The sequence below is a fragment of the Sorex araneus genome, chromosome 6 (genome assembly GCF_027595985.1).
Source record: "Sorex araneus isolate mSorAra2 chromosome 6, mSorAra2.pri, whole genome shotgun sequence".
NCBI classification, from domain to species: Eukaryota; Metazoa; Chordata; class Mammalia; order Eulipotyphla; family Soricidae; genus Sorex; species Sorex araneus.
This window is the reverse complement of record NC_073307.1, coordinates 98,989,163-99,003,330: the sequence shown is the minus strand read 5'-3', so window position 1 is coordinate 99,003,330 and position 14,168 is coordinate 98,989,163. Positions and strand designations below refer to the sequence as shown.

At 59.7% G+C, this 14,168-nt stretch overlaps 1 protein-coding gene across 4 annotated transcripts in view; it reads right to left on the bottom strand.

The window, feature by feature from the left end:
- PPARA (peroxisome proliferator activated receptor alpha) overlaps nucleotides 1-14,168 on the bottom strand; it is a 76,839-nt gene that overhangs the window by 57,679 nt on the left and 4,992 nt on the right. For 2 of the 4 annotated variants that reach the window (XM_055143082.1, XM_055143086.1), the window contains exon 1: nucleotides 1,008-1,512. The exons of the other annotated variants lie outside the window; for them this stretch is intronic. The gene's annotated coding sequence lies outside the window, so the exon portion shown is untranslated. Of the gene's footprint in view, nucleotides 1-1,007; nucleotides 1,513-14,168 lie in introns of those variants that run through there. 4 annotated transcript variants of the gene reach the window in all.

The following is a 14,168-nucleotide window of genomic DNA, read 5'->3' as shown; positions in this document are numbered from 1 at the left end:
CCCCCCCCCGTTATTTTGTGGTTAAAGCACCCAGCGAGGTGATCCAAACCCAGCCAGTGTGTGTGGGGGGTGTAGGGTAAATCAGTCCTTTATCGCTCATATAAAAAAGAGGCCCCCCACGGCACGGGAGGGTTCATTTTTAACAGGCTTCCTTCGTCCATCCCAGACAAACAGGCATTTCAACACCCTCCACACACACACACACACACACACACACACACACACAGTGCTGCATCCAACAACAAATAAATAAAATCTAACAGAGACGGTGCCGGCAGCCGGAGTTTCTGCGGCCCAACTTGGATTATATTCATTTTGCTTATCTGAAAGCCCCGTCACCACGCGGGGGGCCATTCCTTCGGCCCCGGGTGTGAGCGGCCCATAAAGGGTGATTTATGATGAAAAGTTATGAGTGTTTTTCGGTTTATGCCACCATAAACTACTTCCACACAGGGCTCTTGCTACGGCCCTGGCCAGCCACCACCCAGGTCTGGCCGAGGGACCCCCCGCAACCCGGCCGAAAAGCAGCCCTTTATAAATTCCTGACGGGCAGAATGAAAGAAGACATAGCGCTGGTTTAAACTGGGAATGGGAATTTTTTTTTCTAAGAAAATAAAAAAAAAATTGTCATTTCCAAGTAACCTCTCCGGGAACACATAAGCCAAAGGCAGGTTTCTCCCGTCCCATTCTGTTGGCGGTGGTCCCTCACGCTATTTTTGTGCTGTGTGTGTGTGTGTGTTCAACAAAATTTCCCGGGCAAACGGCCCCCCTCGCCCGGGAAGAGGCACAGCGGCCGGGCTTGGCGAATTCCAAGTTCCAGGATGCCAAGGCCGGCGGCGGAGTTCCTGCCCGCGGGCACGGATCCGGGTTGAGAAGCAGCTTCCTCGGCGCTGCCCCGGGGTGCGTGCGTGCCAGGCGGGCACTCGGCTCTCCAGAAGCCCCTTCCTAGAGATCCCCCGTGAATACTGAAATACCCACTAAGTAGCGGAAGTGAGAAATGCACCTACCCGAGGTCCTCCGGAATTGCCTCCAAGCCGGTGCTGGCCCCGGGGGGCGTCGCAGGTCGGGTCCAGATGCTGCCAGCGCGGCGCGGTCGTGCCCACGGCGGCGCAGGCCCTCGGCGTGGCTCTTGGTGCCAGGAGGCCCGCGGGTCCCCTCTCGGCGCGTGCCGGGGGGCCGGGCAGCTCGGTGCCATCCCGCGGGGTCTCCAGGCTGCGCGGTGCCATCCCGCGGGGTCTCCGGGCAGCGCGGTGCCATTCCGCGGGGTCTCCGGGCAGCGCGGTGCCATCCCGCCGGGTCTCCGGGCAGCGCGGTGCCATCCCGCGAGGTCTTCGCAGCGGGCGGGCTCCGGGGCGCGCGGGCTGAGCGCACGGCGGCCGCGTCTCTCTCCGTCCCGGCCCGCGCCCCGTGCCGCCGCTCTCCCCGCGGCCGGCCCTGGACGGCGCGCCCCCGCCGCGTCCGCCGGGGACCCTCCGTCGGGGGCGCAGGCGACGGCGCGCTGGGCCGGGGCTGCCCACGCCCTGCGCGGAGCCGGGGACCCGCGCGCCCCGCCACTTTCTCCAAGTTCACGTGCGCGCCGGCCGGGCGCGGGGCGCGGGGCGCGGGGCGCGGGCGCGGGCGGGCGGGTCTGGCGCGGCCCGGGCGCCGGCGGCGGCGGCGGCGCTTGGCACAGACGCGCGGCGCGCCCGGTGCATGCTAATGGCCGGCGGCCTCGCCATGAATAATTCAGCGGCTGCCCGTCCCGCGCGTCCCCCGCCGCCGCCGAGCCGCGGCCGCCACTTCCCAAACTTTCCCCGGTCGGCACCGAGCGGGAGGCCCCGCGGCGCCTCCGTCCCCGCCCGAGCGCGCCGGCCGCGCTCCCCTGTCGCCGCCTACTTTATGTCTTTTGTCTCGGAGTTGGCACCTGTCCCAGAGAACGCGTTCGCCTGCCCACCCCTTCGCCGCCGGATCGGGGCGGGGGAGGGGGGCGCGGGACCCGGCGGAGGGGGGGCCCCACCGCCCCGGGAGGCCACCGGGGGGCCGGCGGCCGGGCCCGCGCGCCCCGGAGCCCCCCGTTCCGCGGGGAGTCGGGTCCCGGGGGGCGCCCGGAATGCCAACGGGGTCTCGGGGACCCCCGCCCCCGCGCGTCTGCCCCCGGCCGTGCCCGCCGCGGGCGAGGACCGGGCGCGGCCCCTCCCCGACGCCCCCCCTCCGCCGCGCGCCCCCCTCCCGGGGCGGGCGGCGCGAGCAGCGGATTCGCCGCCTCGGCCCCGCGCCTCGCCCCGCAGCCCCGCGTGCGCGCCCCCGCGGGCACCGCGCCCGGCCCGCGCCCCCGCGCCCCCGCGCCCGCGCCCGCCGGGCCCCGCGCACCCCCCGGCCTGGCACCGAGGCGGCGGCCCGAGCGCGCGCGGCTGCCATGATGCGGGCGGCGGGGCGCGCGCACGCCCGGGAAGGACCGACGGGCCCCGGCCCGGCCGCCGTGGACAGCACCCGGCTCGCGCCCGGGCACCGCGCTCGGGCCCGGCCGGCCTGGCACGGCGCGCGCCGGGGCGCACCCCCGGCCGCTCCCCGCGCCCCGCGCGCCCCGGGGGAGGGGTGCGGGGCCCCCGGGGCGGGGCCGGCGGGGCGCAGGGCCCCCCTCGAGCGGGGTGGGGGAGGCGTGGGACGGGCCGGGGCACCCTGCCCAGCTCGCTGCCCGGCTCTCAGCTCGCCCTGCGCCTTGGCCACCGAAACGGCTTCCCGCTCCCGGGACGCGCGCGCCGAGCTGGGGAGCGGCGCTAGGCCGCAGCGAGGGGCCCCCTCGGCCCGCACGGCTACCCCCCGGGGGCCCTGGGTCCCCAGGGTCGACCCTCCCCACGCCCTGCCCCGGCCCCAGGACCCACGCGCCGGCTGGCGCCCGGTCAGGAGGCCACTGACGGCTTCCCGCGTGGACTGCCCCCCCCAGGACGTGCCGCCCCGGGCTCCGGGACGTGGGGACCCCCAGGGGCGGGGGCGCACGAGGCTGGGCACGCCTGCACCTCCTCGCTCCCAGCCGGATGGACCCGGCTGTCCCGGGACAGCCACAGTGGCCTCGCTGCTGGCCAGGACTCGGGAGAAACGAGGCCTTGGGCCCCATCCCGGAGTCCGTGCCCTGTCGCCCCTCAGCCCCGCCCCCCCCCAGCCGGCCTTGGCATGCTAGCCAGTACCCCTCCACGTCACATCTCGCCATTTCTGTCAACCAATTGCAACTTGCCCGTTGTCGTAAAAATATATATACTCCTGATGCCATTGGTAAATTCAAAAGTCCCTCCTGTGGCCCGCTTCCCCGGGAACCCTCGTCCCGCTGGAACCAACAGCCGGGCCAGGCGGAGGGCGCTACCCTGGCTAGGGCAGGCGTGGGGCGGGGCGGCTCTGCCCGGGCCTCTGCTGCCCACTGACCCTCACTGGGGGCCTCCCGACATCCCCAAGACCTCAGCCCTGAGTGATGTTGGACACTAGTTGGCACTGGGCATGCACACTTTTGGGGTTTTTTGGAGGGGAGTTTGGAGGGGGGGAGAAATCTCAGCCCAACTAAGACATTTTCCAAGATTGCCTTCCTGGGTGGGTGCTTGAGTCTTCCGGCCACCCCGTCTTTCTAGGGACTGCCTCTGCTTTCGGCCTTTTTTTCTTAATGTGAAAATTCAGTTTTAGAAAATGGAGAAGTGGCTTCCGGTTGATCTTCTCCTTGAAATACGGAGCAACTTTCACTTTCCCCAGCTGCCAGGGCCCGGGCGATTTCACAACGAGGCAGTTTCACCTTCCAGGGTGCCAAGTCCCGGCAGCGCCCAGGGGCCCGGGGTGCAGACGGGGCCCCCCGAGGACAGTGGGATTCTTTCCGACAAGGAGAGGCTGGGGTTCTCGGCAGCCTGGCACTGGGGCGTCTCAGATTTCTCAGCAAGTCGGCTGAGAGGCGAAACCGTCTTCCCTGCCTGGCTGGCTCCTTCAGCATTTTCCTGACCGTGATTTTCCTGACTTCCCACTTGGAAGCACGGGGTCAGAGACCAAACTCGCATCGGGCAGCCCCCCAAAGCCACAGAACATTCCCGGCCCCCCCATCCCCTGCTCCTGCCACAGAGAGGAAGAAGAAGACAGCCCCTAACTACCCCTGGCATAACAGTCTCATCCTGCATCCAGCCTCCCCCCCCCCCATCATTATCGTCAGACTGGTCCACTCCCAGGACTGTGTGTATCCAAAGCATTTTGTGGTTTAACAACTTTGGGGAGTCCACAACCACCGAAAGTCCCCCTTTTCATACCGAACCTTAGTTTTGCAAAATAATGAGCCAGCTCAGTAACAACCGAAAGGGGATTTTAGAAATAAATATATGATGGTGTTTCTCACATAAAGGCGTTCCCCGGCGTGGTTCGAGAAATGCTGCATGCCTAGGTGCACACACATGCACACATATACACACATATGCACACACATGCACACATGCATACACACACACACACGCACCCACACACACACAAACACAAATACTGAGCCTAACAACCACACTACGGTCTATTTATAATCACTTTCCCAAACACTCTAAATATTATAACTAATGTCATATATGTTTTGTGATTAAATGGGAGGATTAAAACATTGAATTTAAAAAGCCACAAAGAAAAAGAGATTATCTCCCATTATGCTACTTACAACTTTTGTTCTATTGGCACAAAAACAAATTTGACAACTGTATCATTACTGAGGGCAGTGACTAAATGCCAAGATATTAGCTTTGTAATTTTTCACCTGAAATCACTGTGCAACCAGACCAGTCTGATACCCTTTTTATTAACTGATTTCCCCCTTGCTTGCTCTCACACACAGTTATCAGTTAATTTAATACCTTTTCCCTCCTCCCAAATTTTATTTGGTAAAACAAATTTGGTGACTCAGAACAACATTCAACAACGTCTTCTCTCTCCCTCGCTCTCATTTTTTTTTTCAACGCACTCCAGATCGGGCAAGGATTTACATGTCATTTGGTCGCAGATCCAGAAATCAATTTTTACTTTATTCACGGGAAATAGTTGCACTCAGCCCATCCCTTGGGGGATATCCAGGGCGCTGTTCAAAAGTCTTTTTCCAATTCGCTATCATATTAAATTACTCAAAGTAACAAATCCGAGACGGGGCGCTGGGGTTATCCATGAGGGAGCTAGCTGAGTGGGGGGGGTTCGGGAGGGGACCCCACTGCCCCCAGCCAGGTGCCGGCCGCACCTGAGGTCACAAGCTTGAAAAATAAGTCCCAGAACACTTGCGCGCGCCCGGATGTCTCCATGTCAGCCACATCCAGTTATTTTTTCCTGATTTCTCCCAAGACCTTCCCCTGCGGGAAGGCGGCCAGCAGCTTCCTGCTGCCCGGGAACCCTGTGTCCAGCTTGGCTGCCCCGGGCCCGCAGAGCCCGCTCCAGAGCCCTCCCCCCCCACACACACACGGCAGTTTGCCTCTCCCCTACACTAGAGCACGGAATAGTTTAAATTTTCCAGGCCGTCCCGAGGACTCCGTCAACAGATGTGTGTGCCCTGATTAAAGCAAGCAGGCGGGACGGGCGGGGGACGGCCGGGGGTGCACGCGCTGCCCTCGCCAAGCCGGAACACTGCTGCTGACATGGCCCCGGGCCCGGGCCGTGGACACGGCGGCCGCCCGGGCAGGCCACGGGCTGTGTCAGGAGCTCTCCGGCGCGCGGGCCAAGGCCAAGGCCACCAGGCCCTTCCGTCTCTCGCCCCAGCCTCCGGCTAGTCACGGGCTGAGATTCCATTTTGCTGAGCCCATTTCGTAACAACCCGCACGCCCACTTCACAAAGCGCTCTCTCCCTCTCCCCCCCTCTTTCTCTCCCTCTCTCTCTTCCTCTCCTCCTCTCTCCCTCTCTCTCTTCCTCCCTCTCTCTCCCTCTCCCCCTCTCTCTTTCTCTCCCTCTCCCTCCCTCTCTTCCTCCCTCTCTCTCCCTCTCCCCCTCTTTTTCTCTCCTTCTCTCTTCCTCTCCCCCTCTCTCCCTCTGTCTCTCTTCCTCCCTCTTCCTCTTCCCCCTCTCTCCCTCTCTCTCCCTCCCTCTCTCTCTTCCTCTCCCTCTCTCTCCCTCTCTCTTCTTCCCTCTCTCTCTCCCTCTCTCTCTCACTCTCTCTCCCTTTTCCTCTTTCTCGCTCCCTCTCTCTCTTCCTCTCCTCCTCTCCCTCTCTCTCTCCTTCTCCCTCTCTCTCCCTCTCTATTAATTTATGTACACACCTAGCAGCATCAGCCCCTTGGGGAAAACCTTCCCTCCGCCCCCCGAGACCCTTCCCTTTCCTTCTGGAAGAAGTTGAGAAGGGCTGGGGGTCTGGGCACGGAGCCTCTAACTTCCACCCAAGTGACAGGGAGAACTGGCAGAGACGGGTCTGCAGACGGGCGAGGAAGTCCAGACTCGGCGTTACTCAGGGAGGGGGACTCTCTCCTCCCAAGCAGAATGAAACGCTTTTCCAAAGCCTTCACTCGGGCCCGCTCCCTTCTAGGTCAAAGTTGGCGGGAGGTAACAGCCCACAGACGTGAGCTCTGCCACGGGGCGGGCTGGCTCCGGGACAGAGCGCGAGCGGGCGGGACTTATTTCTTCCCCCTATTTTTCTTTTTTAAAACCGTGGATCGCGGACTCCGTGCCTGACGCCGGCCATGTCTCTCAGAGGCAGCGACATGGGCCCCGCAATGCCCACCCCCACGGGGCCTGCGGTCCAGACCCTCTCCTCGCCGGAGTCTCACCCCTAGCTCCTGGCTATGTCTCTCGACTCTGCATCCCACTAAATCTGACTTCCGGAAACCATTCTGACGGACAAACCGTTCCTTTCAGTTTCCAACTGACTGACAGAATCCAGCTCAGGCTCCCACACGTCTGTGCCCGTGTGAAGTCGACGTGCACTCGTGTAGCATGTGAGGGTACGCCCGCCCTCACGAAACCCGCTCCTTCCAGATGAGGGATTGCAAGGAATATTTTTCTGCCGTTCCAAGGTAGTAACAAAACAGATCAGAAAAAAAAATGCGTTTGGGAGGCTGGGCCAATGGCCCAGGTTTAAAATGCGTATACCAAATGCCAAACTAGATTCTTGGCTTCATAAGAAATGACAAAAAAAGCACAGTACAAATGATTTTTTTTTAAATCAAAATTACCCTTCAAAGAGAAGTGGGTACAGAATTTATCTCAGTCACTTAATTCTGCAATTTCTGAAATGGAATAGTAATTCAAGAAACTCATATTTTTTTCCTCAGGAATTTATTGTGCACTTACGGCAATATTTTATCACAATTAATATTATATCAGATTTTGGAATTTAACAGTTTCTGGTAGGGGGAAGCGATACTGATTTCCACAAAAATAAAAAGGCATTAGAAAATTTCACAAGAATTGCATTCCCCAAATACCCAAGGAATGTCTGTCATAGTTGAAAAGCCTTGATTTCTTTGAAGTATTTTTTTTTGTATCTGATCATTGGGCCTGAAATAGTCACTTAATGACTTCATATTCTTTTTGGACCATATTTAAGCAGAAATTAGCTATTAGAAATGAGAGCAATTTTAAACTTTAAAATGGTTAAATGCTTATTTGAAAAAAAATATTTTAAATGACACTGAAATACTAATGAAAGTCAGTTGACTGTTTTTGTCCCCACAGAATGAAGGTGAGTGTGAGAGATATTTTTTTAACAGCTTTCCAGTTCCTTAGTGAGGGAGGTAAATTATAAGCACTCCTGGGGGAAAAGAAGAAGAAAAAGAAGAAGAAGAAGAAGAAGAGGAGGAAGAAGAAGGAAGGAAAGGAAGTCAACCCTGATTTAGAACTTAAATGGCTCATTGTTAAATTGTACGGGACAACAGGAACTTCTTGAAAACTCAGAATTCCCTGCAGATAACTTCTTTAAAATGATCATATCAAAATCTAATCTGCCTGTGAACAAACACAAACCGAATGGCAGACGGGGACACGAGTTGTTCGGACCTTGACGACACTGATATTATGCGTTTAATTTTTAAAAACCCGACATGACTTCCCACAACACAGGTCAGCATTTCCTTTCTCCAGCGCTAAGCGCCCGGCCTCCGACCCCTCCACACACGGCCAGGGGCCGGGGCTCCTCGTGCAACCCCTTCTGACAAAAAGTGCCGAAACGGCAGAAGGAAAAATGATCATTGCAGACGGGGTCATCCTCAGGGGGGCAAAGCAGAACCCTGGGCCAGAGATCCTCCGCCCGGCCCTCGCTGTGTGCGGGGCTGCTGTGAGTGTGGTTCCTCATTCCAGAGGACGTCAAGTTCATTTTCCTTTTCACCCAAAAAAAGAAAAGTGGTAGCACAAGGCAGTCAGACAAGGAACGACATTAACCTTGAAAGTAAGTCTGTAATTTGTCCATGATATATATATATATGTAAAATATAGATTATATATGTAAAATATATTCAAATATATATATATTTAAAGGAGTTCAAAATCCCAAGAGGCTAGGAAGGACATTCCCATATTTTCATGTCTCCAGCTTTTGCTGATGGTTTTAGGCAGAGATTTTTAGCTTCACCTAAGGCTTGGGCCTTTGTAAGCATTTTTTGCACACTGCCCACTCCTGAGCGGGCCCCCAGGTCCTGCTCCGGGGGGGGGGGGGGAGTTGCCTCTCTGCAACTCCCCAGAGGGTGGTCCCGCCCAGAGCGCCCCCCCCCCTCCGCCTGGCCCCGCAGCTGGTCATCTGGTACACAGAGAACAGTGCCAGGAATTTGCCGGACGGCTCCGGTTCTTGGGGACAAAAAAAAAAAAAAAAAAAAAAGAACCGACAACGTCTCACCGCACACCTGGATCTACAGATTCAGAAAAAGTAACCAGCCGTAGCCAAGGCCCCAAGCACAGCCGCCGGAACAGTCTGCGGGAAACACAGAGTTCTTTGAGGTGACAAGAAGACTTATAAATAAAACGGCTCCCAGCGGGTGAAGGAGCCTCTGACGCCGGCCGGGTGCCTCTGACTTTAGTACTCAAACACTCAACGTGTGTTCCTCCGGGTGATCCCAGGCACGCGTGCCTATGTGTGCGTGTGTGTGTGTGTGTGTGTGTGTGTGTGTGTGAAATGAACTGTGTTTGCCGACCACTGTGGGTGCATGTATACGTGTTCGTGCATGTGTGGGTGCGTGTGTGTATGCATGTGCGTGTGTGTGTCAAATGAACGGTGTTTGCCGACCACTGTGGGTACATGCGTGCATGTGTATGTATGTGTGTGTGCATGTGTGTGTATATGTGTGTGAAATGAACTGTGTTTGCCAACCACTGTGGGTGTGTGTGTGTGTGCATGCATGCGTGTGTGTGCATGTGTGTGTATGTGTGTGAAATGAACTGTTTGCCGACCATTGTGGGTGCATGCACAGTGCATGCGTGTGCGTGCATGTGTGGGTGCATGTGTGTGTGCATGTATGTGCGTGTGAGTGTGTGTGTCAAATGAACTGTGCCGACCACTGTGGGTGTGTGCTTGTGTGTGCATGTGTGTGTACATGCATGCATGCATGTGCGTGTGTGTGTGTGTATGTGTGTGAAATGAACTGTGTTTGCCGACCACTGTGGGTGTGTTTGGCCCCGGCAAAGCCCGCACAGCTCTGACCCCGGGCTCGAGCTCGGCCCTTCTCACTGCACACACCGCGAGTGTGTGCGGGGAACCAGGAGGCAAGACAGCCAAACCGTCCCTGCAGTGGCGGCGGGTTCGGCGAGTGGCCGGGCATGCCGGCCACGTTTCTCATCAGAACACGAACGCCAAGACCAGGAGGGAGCCCTAGAAGGTTCTGGAAGCCACGAATTCTCTTCTCTCTGGCGAGGGTGCGGTGACGCGATCTGGGCTGCCGGGGGTGGGCCCGGGTGACCCTTCCCAGGCTGGACACTCTGGGGTCCGGTGGGAGAAACACCCAAGGCTCTGGGAGACGCGTGTCCCCAGACGGGGTCACCTTGCTCCACACCCCCGGGCTCAGGACAGGGTCCCCCTCCCCCCCACCGTGCGCCCTGCTTCTCTCCCGGCTTGGCTGAGCCCGCCCCAGTCTTGGCAAACCCCCTTCCACGGCATTCGCGCTCTCGGTACAGCCGGGAGTGTGGGCTGATGTCAAGTCCATGTGGGCCCAGCCTCACGGGCTGTTCCTAAGGCAGCAGCACGTCTGTCTGTCTGTCTGTCTGTCTGTCGGGGGGGATTTACTCGGCGCTGTCTTTCTGGGGGCCACACCCAGTGGCACGGGGCCATCCCCGCGTGCCACAGACGGGCCCGTCCGTCCGTGCAGGCTCCAGGCCTCTGAGCCTCGCCGCCCAGCCGGGGGGCAGACACTCTCCTCAGAGAGCAGAGAAACTGAGGCCGGGTGGGGGCTCTGCCTCGGCCCGGGGCGCCTCCTCGGCACACCCCCACTCCACCCCCACCACGTGGAGATTTTTTTTTTTTCCTTGTGTGCTTGCGTTTTTGAAAGGAAAACCATCGGCCCACTCAGACGCACACCGGGCTGTTTTATAGGTCAGCCCAGTCCTGAGCACAAACGGCCCCATTGACACCCGGGACCAGAGGCGGCCGCAGCCGGCCCACACGGGGGCTCCCGGCCCCGCCACCGGCTCTGGCACCCGAGGCTCGGGGCTCCCTCACCAGGTGCGTCCGGACGGGCCATCTGCACCAACGCACCCGCCATCCCCTTCCCCTCCTGCCCAGCCCCCGGGCCCCCGACTTAGGGCCCCCTCACGCTGGCACCCCCGGGGGCCAGGACTGCTCCTCGGACCGACATTCGACAGGCCGAGCCCGTGCCAGCGCGGGGAGAAGCTGCCTTCAGTGGGGAGACGCGGCTGTGCTGGGCGCCACGCGGGCACAGGGCACAGGGCACGCCCCCACACCCCGCTCCTCCCGGAACCTTCCAGAAGCCCAGCCCCCACCTCCCACACGTCCCGAAGCCCCGTCCCACGGCCGCCCACCCTGCCCCCGTTCTCAGCCTCCCAGCAAGGCCTGGAGGATGCAGCTTTGAAGTGAACGGGAGGCGGCGGGTGGGGGGGGGTGGCCTTGGGTCCAGAGTCAAGGCAGCGGCCGAGAGCACTGTCCCCGCTGCCTCTGTGCCCACAGTTACCAGAGGAAGCAGGGCCTGCGGTGCTGGGCCCCTCTGAGGGGCTGGTCCTAGCGCCGGGCCGGGTCTGTTGAGTCCAGCCCTCTGCATGGAAAAGTTACAAGGAGCTGGATTGATGCGTCTCCGGGAAGAGAGATGCTGAGTACCCTGATCTTCCAAAGTGGGTGATGAGAGAGGGGGAGGAAGGAGGAAGAGAGAGAAAGGGAGAGAGAGAGAAAGGAAGAGAGAAGGAAAGAGGGAGAGAGGAGAGGGGAAGGGGGAGAGAGAGAGAGAGAGGGGAAGGGAGAGAGAGGGAGAGAAAGAGGGAAGAGAGAGAGAGAAAGGGAGAGGGAGAGCAAGGGGGGGAAGAGAGAGTGGGGGGGACAGGGAGGGGAGTCCACAGAGGCCTTGTCCGGTGTCAGATCTGGGTCCAGCTCCAGCCCCGCAAAGGGTCAGGAAAGTTGGGGGTCTCCTGCAGGCAGGGCCGGGGCTCCTTGGCACCTGCTCCCTGCCCCTCCCTGGCCTTCCGAGGTCCAGGCCCCACAGACGGGTCTGCGGCCCAGCCCTCCTTGGTGGCCGCCCTGCCCTACAGGTCTAGGTGCCGGGTGCAGGCCCTCGACACCCGCAAAAAGTGCCCCGGAACCGCGTTGTGGGGTCCCCGGGAAGGGGACCGAGGCAGGAGCCGGTGGCCGGCACTTCTCTGCATCAGCGCGGGTGAGCCTGCGGGGCCAGACTGGGGTGCGGGTGCGGCTGCGGCGGGGACAGGTGCGGGCCGGGCGGGGACCGGGACATGGGCAGGGCGCGCGGGTGCAGCGGCGCTGGGGTGGGCGCGGACCCGGCACGCGCCCCAATTAGCTGCGGGCGCCAGGCGCGCGCGGCCCCTTTGAGGGGAACAAAGGGCGCGACCCGGGGTCAGGGCGTCGGGGCGTCCTTTGTCCGCCCCTGTTTGCTTTGCCAGGGAAAGTGCACAATGTGTTGGCTAAAGCGGATTAGGGGGTCGCGCCCCCGGCCAGCGGGACCTCCCAGCCCGGCGGTGCTCAGGCCTTGCCCGGCAGAGTGCCCCTGGCCCCGGGAATGGCTGCTGGGGGGAAACTGAGGCAGCCGCTCACCTGCAGCCCAGGGTCTGCCAGAGCAGAAACCCCTCCAGGCCCTTCAACCCAAAGGAAGCAAATTCCCTCCGCGCAGGCCCGCCCGGCCGGGGGTTCCACCTTCCAGCCCCTCCTGGGGATGCCCTAGCAGGGATCCGGAATGGACGTTTGTCCAGATCCTAAATTGCCCGCCTTAAAGATAAAATGAGGGACTGGAGCGATAGCACAGCGGGGAGGGCGTTTGCCTTGCACTCGGCTGACCCGGGTTCGATTCCCCAGCATCCCATAGGGTCCCCTGAGCACCGCCAGGGGTGATTCCTGAGTGCAGACCCAGGAGGAACCCCTGTGCATCGCTCGGTGGAACCCAAAAAGCAAAACAAACCCAAAAAAGGATAAAATGAAACCCCTTTTCTTTGCTGGTGGTGGCAAGACGGGGCACCCCCGCCAGAAATCCACTCGGGGGTGTCGAGAAAGACTTCCCCTGCAGAAGCTCCTCGAAGCACAAACTGGTGGGAAACGATGTTTTCCTTCCTTCTGAATAAGCCAACCTCTGCTGTTTCTGCCCTAGCTTCGCCGTTTAGAAATCGGCTTCTGCGACGGTCGGGACACTGGTCCAGAAATGAATTTCTGGGGTCTGGGATATGGATTTTTGAGACAGAACAGCTGCAGCAGAAAGCCCCAGAGTCCAGTGGCCCTGGCCAGCCCCGTGGGCCGGTCGGTCACTGGTCCAGAAACCCGGGGGAGGGGAAGCTTTTGTCCTTGGCCGACCCCGAGCCGCTGCAGACAAAAACAATTGTTCTTACGCTCACACAACATTTTTATCAAGATTCCCAGGCATAAGCCATGAAGCCTGAGTGTTTGCTTGTGTGTGCTTAATCAGCTGTCCAGGTAGAAACCTTTTCTGAAATAGCAAATACGATATATTGGCTACACATAGGTGTCCACCTAGCAAATACTCCTGCCGCGCACCGCCAAGCTACGGTCCCACAGAAAACAGGCCGCTTCTCTCTGCTCCTGCCCACTGGCCTTCAAGATACAGATTTTTTTTCCTGCTTATAGAAATGCCAGGTGTTAAATTTTTTTTTTAATTTTTTTTTTTAATTCCTGGTGTTTAGAGACAACCCAGGAAAAAGAAAAGTTTAAGTTATTTAAGAGTATAAGAACAGGGCTGGAGTGATAGCACAGCGGGTAGGGCATTTGCCTTGCACGAGGCCGACCCGGGTTCAAATCCCAGCATCCCATACGGTCCCCTGAGCACCACCAGGGGTGATTCCTGAGTGCATGAACCAGGAGTGACCCCTGTGCATTGCTGGGTGTGACCCCCCCAAAAAAAAGCAAAAAAAAAAAGAGTATAAGAAGACACGTTCCCCCCACCACACCCCAGTTTTAGGCCGCAGACGGCAGTGCTCAGGACTTACTCCTAGATCTGTGACCTGGGACCACACCTGGCAGGGCTGGGGGGACCCTCTGGGACGCTGGGCGTTGGGTCTGGCCCGCTGCTACACTGGTTCCCTGGCCCCGGGAGACGGGTACTGCAGACAAGGGCACATCAGCCAGCACGCTCTAAGATGTCCCTAATCCCAGTGCAGGGGCCCCAGGGGAGAGGGAAGCCCGTTCTCTGTCACCTCCCCAGAGGGCACCCGGGGAACCGCCTGCCGAGGGTGCCACGGCGGGTCCCAGCCAGGCCCGCACAGAGCTCGACCCGCAGTTCCGTTGGGGCCCGGGCCCCGTCGCAGCCCCCTTCATCACCCCTCGCTGGGGTCTCTCCGGGAGCTCCCGCGGCATCGTGGCCTTGCCCCAGACGTGTGTGCAAGGCGGACGGTAAATAAAGGGTAAATAAAGCCCGAAAGATCTGTTTGTGAAGCCACAGAAATGACTCGGCGGGGGCGGGGGCGGGGGGTGCGGGGTTCAGGCAGACTCCAGAGCCTTCCGTGATCCCACCGGAAAGAAACTTAGAAATTCTAGCATTGCCCCCCCCAAAAAAAAATTAAAAAGACAGGACTGAGCCAAACCGCCCTTTCTACCTGATGGGAGAGGGGGGGA